Below are 12,500 nucleotides of genomic sequence, written 5' to 3' on the forward strand. Positions count from 1 at the left end.
GTGAGGGGAGGTGTGTAGTGAGGATATGTGTGGGGGAGAGAAGGAGTGCAGTAAGGAAGAGAAGAAGTAAACATGTGCAGGGAGGATAGGGGGAGGAGAGGAGGAGTGCAGTGACGGTGGAAGGTGAGGGGGAGGGAAGAGGAAGAGTGGGAGGGGAGGGGAGGGGAAGGAGGTGGATAATGTTTGATAGATAGGGTTGAGGTGGCAGGGTTAATTGGAATGGCGCGGCGTAATGGCGTGGAGGTGTGCTAAAAAAGACAGGAAGGAACCCTCATTTCTCACTCATCATCGACCCTCATTTCGGTCCACTTTCAGACAGAGAACAAGAAATTTTACTTACAGATAGATAACGCATAAATAACACCACAACAAAGGGATGCGAGGAAATACCGAAGCCTGTTTCTTTTTCCCTTTTATCAATGCATATGAACGTAACTCATCTTTGTACAATCACGCGACTAAGTCTTCCCCGAGTCAACCTGAAGATACAAAGGTCATCCGCCATGATTGATTAATGATTTACTTTGCTAATATTAGTCACTTACATGTTTGAGAGAGAAGAAAGAAGAGAGAGAATGGAATAAAAGCTATTGTAAAACCCGCCACTGTGACAACTCAAATCTCGGGGTGTCATTTTTTTTTTTACAGAAAAGAAGGGTACTCAATGACAATATAGAGGAAATTAAAAAGCCCACTGGCACTGCTCCAGCAAGTAAATGATAGAGTAACCGAAAGAGAGTCAAAATCGAATGGAGAGGTGTGTTGATACTCCCTTCTTGAAAGTTTAGAACCATCTACAATTATGCGCTTCATCCTCCCAAGGAAAACGCTATCGTCATATCTGTATGAAAACTTCTGTCACTTCCTCACACCGGAATTGTTTCGCATACAAAGTAAAATGTAAAAAGTAAACGTGAAAATAAGACGAAGAAAACAGGAGACAGGGAGTTAAATATACAAATAAATAAATGAAATATAGATATAAGACGAACACTGAAACACAGAACATGGAGCCACGAAAGACAATAATTATTTCAGGGAAGAAGACACGCAAAAAAAAAAAAAAAAAAAAAAAATCATCGACAGCGCTATATCAAAAACAAAGGTGCCGGACAAAAAGGTTACGGCGGCAAGACAGCACAGTGCATCATCCTTATCGCCCCCCACAGCACATAATACTGTCCTTTCTCGGGCCAAGTTAATCGCGTGAGGATGCTCGACGCCACAAGCTGCTACGGGGAAAAGGAGAACTGACACGCCCAGCCATATTTCCATTATGCGGAAATGAGAGTTTATCAGACTAAACTATCGCTGCGAGGGAGGAGGAGGAGGAGAGCGCGAGGGAGAGGAAGTGAAGGGAAAGAGGAGGAGAAGGAAAGAGAGGAGAAGGGAAAGAGAAAGAAAAGTTAAGGAGCGTAAAGGAGGGAAGACGAGTGGCCAGAAGGGAGAAAGAGAGAGCGAGGAGGAAGCGGAGCAAGAGAAGAGGATGGAAGGAGGGACAAAACAGCCGGAAGAAGTGAAACAAAACTAAAATAATACGATAATATTATACAGAAACCCGTGGTGTGAGAGAGAGAGAGAGAGAGAGAGAGAGAGAGAGAGAGAGAGAGAGAGGGTGGGAGAAAAGGGGAAGGGCGCGCCAGCCATACACAAGCCGACATGCCACACTCACACAGCCTCGGCCGCCACCAGCCCGCCACTCATTACAGTAAATAACGCCTTATCACAGTTACCCATCAAAAAAGGGGAAACCGCGCAAAGAAAAAAATAGAAAACGGCCGCCGACCCCCCGAAAAATATGTAAATAGGGAAAGAGTGCAATTATGAAGGAAGGGGTAGAGAGGACATAGAGGGAGGGAGGGAGATGGGTGAAAAGGAAGGGGGGGGGAAGGGAAGGATGAAGAGGGGACGAAAGGAGGGAAGGGAGGAAGAGGGAAGTAAGGACATGGAGAGAAAGGTAGTGGGAGGCAGAAAAGAGGGAGGAAGGAAGGAAGAGGGGAAAAATATATAAAGGGAGAGAGGGAAGATTGGCAGCCGATGATGGGAGAACAGAAGCGAGGAAGGGAAAATGAGGAAAAGGAGAAGAGTAGGAAAGAGGACATGGAGGGAAGGAAATGGAGGGGAAAAGAGAGAGACGGAGTAAAATAAAGGGGGAACAAGAAAAGGAGGATAGAAGCGAGAGAGGAGTTCAGAAAGGGGAGAGGGGAAAGGGAAGCGGAGAGAGAAATGAAATACGAATATAAAAGAAAAGTGAGGGAAGGTAAAAGGGAGGGATAAGGGAGGAAATAAGGAATGGAAGAGAGTGAAAAAAAGAAGAGTGAAAGATGAAGAATGTTGCGAATAAGGAAACGAGAGAAGGAAGGACGGAAGAAAGGAAGTAAGCAACAGGGAGGGATAAGGGAGGATCTAAGGACGGACGGGATGGAAATAACGAAAAACGAAAAGGAAAAAGGGTGAAGGGTGATTGGTGGCGATAAGGGAACGAGAGAGAGAAAGAGTTAAGGAGGAGGAAGAGGAGGAGGAGGAGGAGGAGGGTGGCGAGAGGAATATGGCAGAAAACAAGGGAAAATAAATTGTGGCTGAGGAGGAAGTCAATGTTTTGCGCGATAAGAGTGAGAGGAGAGGAACGGCCACGCTTAGGGGATGCAGGGGAGGAGTGTGTGTGTGTGTGTGTGTGTGTGTGTGTGTGTGTGTGTGTGTGTGTGTGTGTGTGTGTGTGTGTGTGTGTGTGTGCACGTGACGCTGGGAACCCGGAATAGAGACTTGGCAGGGGAAGGGGACATGGTAAGGACATAACTCTTTTTTACAGTAGAGGAAGCAGCTCAAGGGCAAAGACTGAAAACAAAGTCCACTAAGCGCTCATCCTGTAAAGAAAACCTAACAAGTGACCATTCTGTACACATGCCTCCAATTCGCACTTATATCGAAAACAAAAAAAAGTACCCGGGAAGTTGAAAAAAAATGGAGTGTTTATGATGTTTTGCATACATGGCAGACCAGTTCGATCACACTGCTTCTAGCCCCAAATAGTATGACCCAATTAAATAAGCATAGAAGAAGCACTGATAGACACACAAATAGGGGGAAACGCGTTAATTCCAAACAGTGCGTCAATAAGTACGCATAGAATAAACACTGCAAGACATCCACAAAAAGGCATACACACCCTATCTCTATACAGTATACGCCGACAAGTACGCACATAAGCAGCTTTCAATGGCTTACACAAATAGGCGGACTCTCCCTAAATAGAGGCAACGCGCATAAGACGACCGATTAAAAAGGAGAGGAAGGATGAGGTGGAATTGGATAACAGTGAATGGAAGGGTTAATGGAGAGCATATTCAGGCGAGGGAAGATATAATACAGTATAGGAAGGGGAGGAGGGCGAGAGCGGGCAGAAGGGAAGAAGATGGAGAGGGGAAGGAGAATACTAATATGAAAGGGGAGGTGAGAACGGGAAGGGATAAGGAGTGCAATGAAAGGAGAAATACACGTTGGGAGAGAGCGAAAAAGGGAAGGGGAGGAAGAGGGGAAGGAAAATATGTACGTGGAAGGAGAGGGGTTGGAGAAGAAAGGAAGAAGAGGGGAGAGAGAAGGAGCGAATACGTACATATAGAGATGATTGATGTAAGGAAGAAAGGAAGTAGAAGAAGGGGAAATATGTATGTGTAAGAGGAGGGGTCGGCGAAGAGGGGAAGAGAGGAGAGAGAGAATGCGTACATATAGAGAAGGAAGGAAGGAGGAGGAGGAAGAGATGGAGGAGGACGAGGAGAGGGAAGTAATGACATTCAAGCATTAGTAATAATAATTATCATATTCGATCAAGGGTCAAAGAATTACAGCAAGAGAATATCCGAGGAAGTATGGGGGAGAAGAGGAAGGAGGAAGAAGAAGAGGAGGAGGAGGAGGAGGAGGAGGACACATGGAAACGTGGACGAGCAGGCAGCAGAAAACCTTTTGGCTCACTACGAGGCTGCCTACTTTTGTGATTTAATCAATCCGTTGGCCACTTAAGTGATCTGCGGAAAAAGATTAAAGCACTTCTGTACGTACTCGTGCATACATTCAGTTCACTCCCGACGCAGCAAAGTGACGATCAATGCGATTCTGAAAGGAGTCAAGCGTTTCCGCACTAACTATTTCTGAAGGGAAGCTGTTCCAGTGGCGGACGACTCTTTGAGAAATAACTCCTACCGATATCCGTACTACATCGCTTCGCTTGAATTGTTTGACCGTTGCGCTCTATATTCGGATGACCTGAATGCGCAAAAAGCTTGGAGTGATGACTGAACTTGTTTGAATCTTTACAGACTTGTATTAAGTCCCCTCCGCAGCCATCTCTTTTCTTCATAATGTCGAGTCCTCAATCTTGGTATCATTTTCATAGCGCGTCGCTGTACTCTCTCTCGAGTAATTCTATGTCCTTCGTGTAAACAGGGGACCAGGGGCAGGACCCGTCCCAGAGTTTACTTAATGTCTTCCGTCCCTCAGCCACCTAGTGCATGCTCTCCTCCGCCAGCGCCGCCTGCAGCATCTCCCGCAGCTCGGCCAGGCTGGGGCGGACTTCGGGGTCGAGCCAGTTGATGAAACAACAACAACAACAACAACAACAGCAACAACAACAACAACAGCAACAGCAACAGCAACAGCAACAACAACAACAACAACAACAACAATATTAATAATAGTAATAATGATGATAATAATAATAATATGAAAACACTAGCTACAAAGCAATAAGATAGTATTCATTCATAACGACTCCACAAAAAACACGATGCGGCCAGAATATTCAACTAACTCATGATTAACTTGACTAGAAAAAATCAAAATTACTTTAATAAACTAAAACATGCTTTTTAATTTTCTCAAAGATCATAAAAAAAATATGACAGGGGAGGGGGAAGTGCTGGTGGAGGAGGAGGAGGAGGAGGAGAAAGTGGAGGAGGCGTAGGTGGAGGAGGACGAAGAGGAGGACGAGTATTAGACTTTTCTCATGATATTAGATTTTACACACACACACACACACACACACACACACACACACACACACACACACACACGCACACGCACACACTAATAATCTCTCTCTCTCTGATCCCATATCCATTATGGTTCATATTCTGCCCTTTTCCATAACCCTCCCATTATCCTTCTGCTCCATACATCATCCCCTTCCTTCCCTCCTCTTCCTCCTCCCTTCACTCCCTTCCCCTTCCGAACCCCTTTCTCCTCTCCGCTACCCTTCTCTTTCACTCTTATCCTCTTTCTTCTCTCCGTTCCTCTTCTTCCTTCTTCTATCTTGTGTTTAACCCTTTCCTCCTCGTTCGCTCCCATCTTTCCTCTCCTTCCCATTCATATCCTCTTACAGTACTCCCGTGATCTATTCCTCCCCGTCCCCTCTTACCCTGTCTTTACTCATTCTCCTCTCTCCATTTCTGTCTTTTCCTTTCGTGACCTGTTCCTCCCCATTCCCTCTTCCCCTTCTCTTCGTTTCTGCCTCTTCTCCCGCACCCTCCCTTCTCCCCCACCAAAAGAGAATGGGACGGAACGAAACGAAGCCTCCATCTGTCGGGGATTTATTTGATATTCATTAGTTGTATTAGAGGCGCGACCCCATGGAGAGCGGCCACGTGGGTGTGTTAGGCAGTGGATCCAGGCGGGTGCGTGTGTGAAAGGGAATGGATATAACAAATAGGATGAGTATTGTTGTGTGTGTGTGTGTGTGTGTGTGTGTGTGTGTGTGTGTGTGTGTGTGTGTGTGTGTGTGTGTGTGTTTATCTTGGAACGTGTGATATTGAGTTATGACGGATAGTTTTTGGTACTCATAAATGTGTTTGGTTGGACTGACACGTTTAACTTTTTTTTCACTATTTTTTCAATGTTGGTTTGGAATGAATTTTGCATCCACACACACAAACACACACACACACACACACACACACACACACACACTATGGCTGACAGAGGGTGAAGCAGCCACACGCACGCCCACATACGCACAAACACACCTCGCGGGGAAATCATCCTATCCCCCCTGCAGCCCGGGTGACTGAGGACGGTGCAAGACTTGAAAACGAAAGAGTGTAAGTGCAATCCTAGCAGAGAACCGTCCACACACGTAGACGCGTATCCTACACAAACACTCAGCATCTTACCCTTCCGATAAGACTTGCGGGTGGTGTAATTTAAGATAACATAGAAAAGATCTTCCCTTTTCTTCGCAGAAACGTAAAATTTATTTGAAAATACCGTCGCTGAAGCCAGCCTTGTGGGTATTAGAGTGCTTAGGCCTAACCAATGGGCGTGGCGAGGCGGGGAGAGGTTACGACACAATTCCGCGGCTGGTCCACACGCGCTGCCGTTTCAGTGACATACAGAAAAAAAAAAGAAAAAAATCTCCTCATTATTAATCATCAACTACTACTACATAATACGAAAACTAAACTATATCACAACATCTACCGCTACTACTACTACTACTACTACTACTACTACTACTACTACTACTACTACTACTACTACTAATAATAATAATAATAATAATAATAATAATAATAATAATAACAATAATAATAATACTACTACTAATAATAATAATAATAATAATACACACACACACACACACACACACACACACACACACACACACACACACACACAATAATAATAATAATAATAATAATAATAATAATAATAATAATAATAATAATAATAATAATAATAATAATAATAATAATAATAATAAAATAATTATGATAATTACAACAGTAACAGTATTTGATATCATTACTATTGTTACCTTATTATTATTATTATTATTATTATTATTATTATTATTATTATTATTATTATTTAGCATCATTATTATTAGCATTATATAACAAAATGATATTATTATTGTTGTTGTTGTTGTTGTTGTTGTTGTTGTTGTTGTTGTAATGATTATTATAATTATGATAATTATAATGATTATTATAATGATTATTATTATAATTACTATTATTATAATTAATATTATTATTATTATTATTATTATTATTATTATTATTATTATTATTATTATTATTATTATTATTATTATTATTATTATTATTATTTTTACTATTATTATTATTTTTATCATTATTACTACTGCTACGACTATATAATATCTATTAGTAGTAGTATCACCATTATCCACACATTATTGGACGCTTTTTTTCGAATTATTGTTATTGTTTTAAGTGATCTTATTTTACTTTTTTATTTATTTATTTAGTAGTAGTATATATTGTAGTAGTAGTAGTAGTAGTAGTAGTAGTAGTAGTAGTAGTAGTAACAGTAGTAGTAGTAGTAGTAGTAGTAGTAGTAGTAGTAGTAGTAGTAGTAGTAGTAGTAGTAGTAGTAGTAGTAGTAGTAGTAGTAGTAGTAGTAGTAGTAGTAGTAGTAGTAGTAGTAGTAGTAGTAGTAGTAGTAGTAGTAGTAGTAGTAGTAGTAGTAGTAGTAGTAGTAGTAGTAGTAGTAGTAGTAGTAGTAGTAGTAATAGTAGTAGTAATAATAGTAGTAGTAGTAGTAGTAGTAGTAGTAGTAGTAGTAGTAGTAGTAGTAGTAGTAGTAGTAGTAGTAGTAGTAGTAGTAGTAACAGTAGTAGTAGTAGTAGTAGTAGCAGGTGAGGTGATGGCTTACCTGTGCAGGGCGGGTGGGGCAGTAAAGGGGCGGCAGGTCTCCTACGCCTGTGTCCTATTGAAAGATAAAGACATAAATAATGATAATAATTAGGGTGAATTTCCAGTATAAATTTGCATAACTGATTAAGAAAACATAAATCTATGAGGTACACATGGCTTGAGAAGAAGTTCCTCGCATAGCGTCTCATGTTAGCGCTGGACAGGTCCATGTCCAGGCATGACGTCTGTGTGTGGACGCCTAACACTTGCTGTACATTTTTTTCTGCAAGGTTAGTGTTGAGTTGCGGCACACCAGGGGACTGTGGCTCATCGCTGCGCAGGTCTGTGGCCTCATAAATTATGCTTCTGTTCGCGGCGCAGCAGGTGGTCGCCGCTAGTAGCTCTAAGAGTGTCTGAGTCCTACACACCATGGGTGGCACCGAGGAGCTGGTATTAGCCATACATATGGAGATGGGGCGAGAGAGGGGCAACGCTCAAGACTCTGATATGCGTCTTAATTATCAAGAATTAAATAGATATATTTATATCTGTGTCTTCAATGTTTATAGCACTGACCAGCCCAGAGCCACCGGCTTCCTTCCCTATACATTCCCATGTATATAAAAAAAAATCCGGCAAATTTATAGCACTGCCTGCCATTTACATCCTTAATGATTATCCGCATACATTTTCGAAATGTTGATCATGTTACTTGTTGACCGTACTCGCGCGTCATCTCTGGATGACATGATTAAGACGATACCCCGTCTCATCAATCTACTAAAGCCACGCTATTTGCCCTCGAAGGCAACAGAGCATTGAGTTTCTTGAAATTCTAATGGAATAGATAAGCTCATTCAGCTTCTAGGCCTAATGACAAGGCTAATGAAATCTTTCTAAGGATGTTTTTCCTTTCCGAATTTTGGCCAACAGACATGAGTGATGGCTACAAAGCTCAGTAAAGTGACTTTATTTTTGCTTAGGGTTATAACAAAACAAATATGAGTAGTACCAAGACGGATAGGTAGAAAAAGAGATAACAAATACATATATTGACGAATAGATATTGATAAATACATAAATAACTAGATAAACGGGAATAACCTAGTAGCAAGGAAAATATGGATAGACACTAGCATATAAAGATATAACCAATAGCATATTCTACATTACATACACATAAGAATACGAGTAACTTTGTAGAGTTAGGAAAAAAAATTACCACAGCTAGAAAACCCAGAAACAAATCAGTCTCCTCAGAGTTTAATTAAGCCGAGGATAAAAGGCAGTAAAGAATTCCTCCCTTGGAATAAAAATAAATACGCAGTGCCGCCGCCGCGCTGGAGATGAAAGTGCTGCTCTTGCGGGACAAAACCTTTTAAGCTGGAGAGTGGCGACACCGCGCTCGTCCGCGCCGACACACGCACGGGAGCGGAGGGAGACTAAAGTTTTTTCAATGCAAGCGGAACCGGAAAACAACCCTGCAAAAAAAGGATAAATAAAATAAAATAGTGAAAAAGATTGGAACATGAATAAAAAAAAAACCTATGATAAATTAACAAAATGAGGCCTGTTAACGAAAGTGATAAATATATGATATATAGAAAATAAATACAAACACAGGAATGAATAAATTCAAACATAATGAAGATAAAAAAACGAAAAAGATAAGTACATCGATAATCAAATGGATGGACGTGATAGCAATATCGTATGCAGTTTCTTACGAAGGTCAACAAGATAATGACAAAACGCAGTCATCGTGAGTAGTAGTAACGTTCAGAATATAAGACATAGTGGTGCGAAGATCAGTGCCTTTCCCTCCCTGCCACGAGAGCACAGGAGGGCCAAGCTCCCGTAGCTCACCCAGCGGCGCCGGTGTCTAGCGAGACCGATGGCTTTGAGGCTGTGGGGCTCGTTTAGCTCATTTTCTTTGCATGTTGATCTATTTGTCTGGCAGCCTTTTTTTCTCTCTCTCTTTCGTGTGTGTGTGTGTGTGTGTGTGTGTGTGTGTGTGTGTATTATATATATATATATATATATATATATATATATATATATATATATATATATATATATATATATATATATATATATATATATATATATATATATATATATATATATATATATATATATATATATATATATATATATATATATATATATATATATATATATATATATATATATATATATATATATATATATATATATATATATATATATATATATATATATATATATATATATATATATATATATATATATATATATATATATATATATATATATATATATATATATATATATTTATATATATATTATTTACACACACACACACACACACACACACACACACACACACACACACACAGAGATACATATGCATACACCCATACACCCTGTCCTCTCTTCAATATACGTTCTTGATTTCCATGCTGACGCGTGACGGCTTCAGCACCAAGCACCACACGTATACGTGGCGCTGCACAGTCAGCAGCACTGCGCCGGGGCAGACCTTGGGTGTTCTGCGGCCTATTGTCTGTGTCCGCCACACACGTGAGCGGGTGGCGGCGGCCCTCGACAGCTGCTGCGGAGTTTATCACGTGACACTGTGTATTTTCGGGCCTGCTGCAAAGGCCGTTCCCGCGCCCGCCACTCAGGCCAACACGACCCTTGTGTGGCCCGGGGCGTGAGCCGCAGCCGGCGTGTTTTTCTCATCCTTTCGCGCCTCTGCCAGCACATTTTGTTGCTCCGTAAAATGTTTAACCTATTCAATAAAAGCTCAGAGGCAAACAGAGATAAGAGAAGGATTACGTTTAATTATTATTGATGTTGGCTGGCGGCTGTACAGTCTCAGGTCCGACTTTGGAGGGTTTTCCTTTTATCTGGAGGGCAAGGAAAAAATGCAGTGACCTTTATGTGCAAAATCTGGAGAGATCCACACGCTCTGGTGCCATTAATCATGTCTTCTGTGTAGGACAGACTGGCTGGCGGAGGCGACAGACACTCTTAATGCTTCATTTGCCCATATGGCGAAGGAGAGTGATATGACGCTGAAAATTGATGATCCATAATGTGTTTTGGTTGACTCTTTCTTATCCTATTAGCGAATCATGTAAGGAGACACCGCTGCTCTTTTTCTCTGTTGAGCCTAAAAGTTTGACACCGCGCACCATTCGCCCACCAGAGGCGTCACAAACACAAAACTGCCGTAAACACACACACACACACACACACACACGCACATGACCACCATCTACCCCTAACAGTTTATTCCGTCCCTCCCATCCCATCCAGACCTTTCCCTTCCATTTACACAAGTCGTCACGCCATCACGATCACCACCACTTCGACACATGACCAGCAGCCACCCCTTTACATCACATGCCTTCCTTCCCATCCTTTCCCTTTTCATCCCTTACTTTCCCTTCCCTTTCACTTCTATCGTATCCTTGCCTTACCCATCTCTTCCTTTCCCGTTCTTTCTCTTGCTTTCCCTTCCATTTTCACCCTTTACTTTTCCTTCCCTTTTACTTCCATCTCATACAATCCTTTCCCATCGCTTCTTTTCCCGTCCCTTCTCTTCCGTTTCCATTCATTCCCATTCTATCCTTTCCCTTCAGTTCCCATCCTTTCCTTTCCCATCCCATTTTTTTTCCTTTCCCATCTCACCCTTTCCTTTCCCATCCCATCTTTTCCCTGCCCATTCTTTTCCTTCCCATCCCATCCATTCCTTTCACTTCCCATCCTTTCCTTTCCCATCCGATCTTCTTTCACATCCCATCCTTTCACTTTCCACACTATCCTTTCCTTTCCCATCACATCCTTTCTTTTCCCTTCCCATCCCATTCCTTCCTTTCCTTTCCCATCCCATCTTTTCCTTTCATATCCTATCCTTTTCTTTCCCATCCCATCTGTTCCTCTCCCATCCCACATTCTTTCCCTTTCCACCCCATCCTTTCTTTTCCCATCATATTCTTTTCCTTCCCCTTCCTTTCCTTTCCCATCCCATCTTTTCCTTTCACATTCAATCCTTTCCTTTCCCATCCCATCTTTTCCTCTCCCATCCCACATTCTTTCCATTTCCACCCCATCCTTTCTTTTCCCATCCCATTCTTTTCCTTCCCATCCCATCCCTTCCTTTCCTTTCCCATCCCATCTTTTCCTTTCACATTCAATCCTTTCCTTTCCCATCCCATCTTTTCCTCTCCCATCCCACATTCTTTCCATTTCCACCCCATCCTTTCTTTTCCCATCCCATTCTTTTCCTTCTCATCCCATCCCTTTCTTTCACATCCCATCCTTTCCTTTCCCATTCCATCCTTTCCTTCCCCATCTAATCCTCTCCTTTCCCATCCCACCACATTCTTTCTTTTCCTATCTCACCATCTCCCCTTCCCATTTCTTACTTTCCTTTCCCATCCGATTCTTTCCTTTCCCATCCCATCCTTTCCCTTCCCATTCCATCCCTTCCTTTCCCTTCCCATCCCATTTATACATTTCCATTCCTTCCTCTCCCTTCCCGTTTCTCCGAGGCTATGGTGGCACGTGGCTCTCCCTGACTCAGCCTCCCCGCCCTCCCTTCCTGCCCCTCGCCCCGTCCTCGCCCTAAACACTCATCTCGGGGCGAACATTAATGACTCCAAGATACCATCGCCGCCCCAGAGGTAATTACGAGGCCGTTCTCGCCGCCCCACCTCGGGTTATGGCGCTAAAAAGAGGGTCGGGAAGGAGGTTATTTAATTAAGTTAGCGATATGACGAAGGTTGTACGGGGTGGGTGGGGGGGGGAGGAGGAAAGGGGGGCGGGGGTCCAGCTGCCGCCACTCAGCCAATCATGCCA

The 12,500-nt window shown here is 42.4% G+C and overlaps 1 long non-coding RNA gene across 1 annotated transcript in view; it reads right to left on the reverse strand.

The window, feature by feature from the left end:
- The window catches only part of LOC127009357 (uncharacterized), a 60,317-nt gene that overhangs the window by 8,382 nt on the left and 39,435 nt on the right, over nucleotides 1-12,500 (reverse strand). The window contains exon 2 of the long non-coding RNA XR_007761890.1: nucleotides 7,672-7,725. This is a non-coding gene — a long non-coding RNA (uncharacterized LOC127009357). The remainder of the gene's footprint in view (nucleotides 1-7,671; nucleotides 7,726-12,500) is intronic.

Source organism: Eriocheir sinensis, chromosome 40, assembly GCF_024679095.1.
Source record: "Eriocheir sinensis breed Jianghai 21 chromosome 40, ASM2467909v1, whole genome shotgun sequence".
NCBI lineage: Eukaryota > Metazoa > Arthropoda > Malacostraca > Decapoda > Varunidae > Eriocheir > Eriocheir sinensis.